Raw genomic sequence first — 4671 nt, 5'->3', positions numbered from 1 at the left:
TATCTATCTATCTATCTATCTATCTATCTATCTATCTATCTATCTATATTTTCTGATGATATCCTGTCCTGTGTAATTGTACTTTATATTGTAATGATAACATTTTCTGATGATATCCAGTGTACTTGTACTTTAAATTGTAATGGTAACATTTTCTGATGATATCCTGTGTACTTGTACTTTAAATTGTAATGATAACATTTTCTGATGATATCCCGTGTACTGGTACTTTATATTGTAATGATAACAAAGTTATCATTACAATATAAAGTACAAAGTTATCATTGGACACAGCCGAAGAAGATTCCTCCTCAGTCTGTTTTTCGTGCAATGGCTGCAGAGCAACAAACCTTCCCATGAAACTAAATCCAGAATTAATACAACTATAAATACGTGCGGCAGATCAAGTGTTGCGAGGGTGGAGTTTGACATCCACACCCGACATCCTGACAACCAGCACAATCACCATGATCCACCCCCACCCACAAGTTTTTTCTTTCCATGTTATGTCTCATCAAGTGCTTTTGTTTTCTAAAACGGTGAAATCCTACGGTCAAAAGTTCCATTGCACATTTAAAACACCACCTTTTTTTTTCTGAGATGTTGAGTCATTGGTGGGGAGCACGTAAAGTGATGTAGAAACTCTTTCAATGGCTGAGTTGGGGAGGAGCAGGGATATCTGGGAAATGTATGATCAAATCTTAGGTTCTACTAACAAGCCAGAGTGGATGTATTCTGCCTTAAAGTAGCTTAGTGGTTTCAACTGTGGTTTTTATTATTGACTTAACTTTGACCAATCTTTTATACCCTTATTTTTCTTTCCCTTGCCTTCCTCACATCTTCCAAACCAAATTGTTTCCACCACAGAAGCACAACCTCCACTAGACTGAATGACAGGAAGGGGATACAGACATACAAAACAAAAAAAAAACATGTTCTAAACAGTAACTCTGTTTCCATGACACACCCAAACAAACTCTTAGCGTGAGACAGTTGTCTGCTGCACTGTCCTTGTGGCTGGATTTTAGAGAAACTCACACAACAGGAGGTGTTTTATGGAAACAAAGATGCAGAGAAGAACATAAGTAGAGGAGGTTATTCAAGATGTTGAGTTTCATATTTGAAATTTCATGATCCTCTATTGGTGGCTGAATATATGAATGCTTGCAGCATACCTCTTTCCTTGCCCCTCTGATGTTTCCGTTATGCAAGAGATTTTTTGGGGTTCCTGTTAGGTAGCTACTGCCACCCACCTGGGCCTGAGCTCTTACTCCCCATTCAGCCATTTAAATGTCAGACTTTGTTGCTATGCTTAAATGTCAGAGCTGGAATTTACGATAATTTATGAACCTAAATGAAAAGGAAACAATTTATGAGCCCAACACCCATTTAAACTGCATCGTAAGACTATTCTGAAACAAATACCAATTTCAAAAACTGAAAGTCTGACCTTGTGGAATCAAATTTAGACTCTAGTTTTCAGTGGAATATACCTTTTCTAGTATATTAAAAAAGTTTGATATATTAATAATTTTATTTTTTACCCTCAGGTAAAAGTAGTGAAGAAAATTTTATGCTGGAAGTTATGTAAGTATGTATTCACACAGATGCACGCAGCCTAAAACACACTAGCTGAAAAAGTACATTTGCATGTACTGCAACCAGTTTACAGTTTTAACCTTTAAATATTCACCAAAAGGGCACAAGTCAAAGCCAAAGCTCATAATACCATCTGATGGACACACCATCTTGGTTCAAACATTTACATCTTTATTGAGCAGTTAAAAAAACGAGGGAACGGGTAATGCTGTTTTCTAAAATTTGCCATTACTGGCTTTCCTATTAAAATAAATTCTGGACCATTAAAGCTTTGCCAGCCCGTGTTGTGACTCAGAGGGGGGGAACATCACATCAAAGTACCTGATGACACGTGTTCAGACATCATACATAAAACTGTGGGTTAATACAGAGGTGACTAACAGAGCTTGATAGAACATTTCTGGAAGAGTTATAGAAACATAATGAGTATTATAAGGGTGTGGAGCTGAGTAGTTCCTGTGCATATACCCAGATTTGTGGACCGTATGTCAATAATCCTATGTGTAGGTTCCCTTGGCGGTACTATGAAGATCTTAATGTTAATGATGTTCATCGTTGTTGTGACCATTTACTGTGCAATTAGTAAACAGAACAAGACGTGAAATCCAAGTCAACCAATCAAATCAGTCGTAGCTGTGGACTTTCTCTGGACAACGATGCAGGACAGCTTTATTCAAAGTAACGGTTTGATGCAGTTGAGTTGAATTAGGAGTAATGCCAAATCAAAGAATGAATGGGATAATTTAAATCAGTGTTTTTCAAAATGGGGGCCGTAGACACCTGGGTGCCACTAGGTGGCACTAGGGGGCCTCAAAAAAGTGGAGAGAAGAAGAAGAAGAAAAAGCAATAATAAAGTATATATATTTTTTAATTAAATGTTTTAAATTTTAAATTACTGTAATAAAATTGAATTTATTTTTCAATGATTATTTTAAAATATATTTATAATAATATGTTGAAATACTTATCACCATGCTCATCATTCTGATTGGCTGCCAGTCAAACGTGTCAAGCTGCTTTTCTCTTCATGCTAGCATATCAAGAACAAAATGAAGAAGTTTCTAAAAAGACCAAAGGAACCGACCAGCAGTCCTGCTGTGGTGGAAACTGCTGCAAATAAAACAATCAAACAAAGAACTCATGGCCAGCTCAAATTCAAAGGTATGAGGAAGCATACATCAAGCATGGCTTTACAGTCATACAGAAAAATGGCCATGATTGCCTGAAATGTGTCCTCTGTCTGGAGACCCTCGCAAACAAGTGTTTAAAACCTTCGAAACTTCAGCGCCACTTGAGTGGGAATATAATACAGTGTTTAAAACATGTTAGTTAATAACATTTTTATGCTCAGCAGCTGTAATAATTAATTGAATATAGTGAATAAAAGTTAAAACATTCTCTTAAACTTTATGTTTATTTACATATTTTGAAGTATTGTTCATGGGTTTGCGATGGGGGCCTCGGTCAGAAGCTAATGCTGTTTGGGGGGCCAAGGAAAAGTTTGGGAACCCCTGATTTAGAGCATGAATTTAAAGCCAATGTGAGGACACAAATCAATGATGGACGTGTGTAGAAAGACTGCCTAAATATAACATGCACTTCAATTAAAATGCTTTAAAGCATGTGGGACGAGGAGCAGTAGCATCAATATACTAGTGTGTCTCATTTAATTCAGCATTGCATGCCTATGGGCACATTTGAAACTTTACAAAACTAATTCATTTGGTTTCCCATTTGAACTGGGGCAGTGATGATATTTAACCATATACTTGTATGCTGCATTCTTCTGTGAAAGCAGAGGGAAAACTAATCTTTTATTTCATCCTGTGCCATTCCATACAGTGTAAACATCACCAGCGCTAACATACAGGTATCTTATTCTTTTTTTTCCAACCTCCTTTTCATATAGGAAGTGACAGATTGTGCAAAAGGGCAGACATTATTCTGGTTCTTAAGTATAAAATATCTTGCATAAACTCAGTAAAGTTAACCTCAGAGGAGCTCGTGAAAAACAACATTTTAAAGCCGGGGCATTCTTTAGACCTCAGCCATAAATGAGAGAATATTTGGCATCCAGTTTAAAGGGTCATGCCCCATTAAGCTACTAAAACTGTGCCTTGTCATGGCACAGTGCTCCTGGCACAGTTGTTTTTGGCTTTGCTCAAAGTATTGCTGCAAACATTTGTCTGACTTGTGAAGTGGACCACCCCGTTTCCATCCATCACATCCTCCACTGTGGTGTGGCCTGTTAAGGTTTGAGGGTGAGGAAGTGTGTGACGTTTATCTTGTGACCTCTGTGTTGATGTTGTTCTTCAGCTGCTCCCTTCTGCAGGGGCCGTGACAGCAAGCGAACTCGCACAAAAAGATTTGGCATTAGTTTTACTCTGGATGCCCTTACAGACATAACCTGGACTTGAACTATCAGCCTCAGGAATATGAGACTGTGGCACAGACTGCCAAGATAGCACGGCCCCCCACCTTGTGACCACTGTGTTAACGATTAAAGATTAAGTCAAGAAAAAATAAATGCAAAAGGTAAAGTATCATGGCTCTATAGTTACACCTTCATCAGTGTGACCTTTTAAAAACTGTGAGAAATGCAACAGAAACAGGTTGTCATTCGATTAGACATTATTTTAATGTCTAGGAGCAGCTGTGGATAAGTGGTTAGAGCAGTTGTCCTCCAATGTAAAAGACGGGGGTTCGATTCCACCAGCAGTGTCCCTGGGCAAGACACTAAACCCCCCATTGCCTCCAATGTGTGTCCCATCGGTGTATGAATGTGATAAAGCTCTGATTAATCTTTGTAAAAGTATAGTAGAGTGCTGTATGAATGGGTAAATGAGGGCACAGATTGTGTTGTAAAGCACTTTGAGTATCTTGATAAGACAGAAAGGCGATATATAAGTACCGTTCATTTACCATTTACCATTGAAACACTTGCTTTTGAAAACCCCTTCTTAAAATGAGTCAAGTAACAACAACATCAGCAACAACGAACATGGTTTTCCTCTCAAAACAAAAACATCCATCCATCCATCCATCCATCCATCCATCCATCCATCCATCCAT

This window comes from Nematolebias whitei, chromosome 10 (assembly GCF_014905685.2).
Source record: "Nematolebias whitei isolate Nwh7 chromosome 10, NemWhi1, whole genome shotgun sequence".
NCBI lineage: Eukaryota > Metazoa > Chordata > Actinopteri > Cyprinodontiformes > Rivulidae > Nematolebias > Nematolebias whitei.
This window is presented reverse-complemented; position numbering follows the sequence as displayed.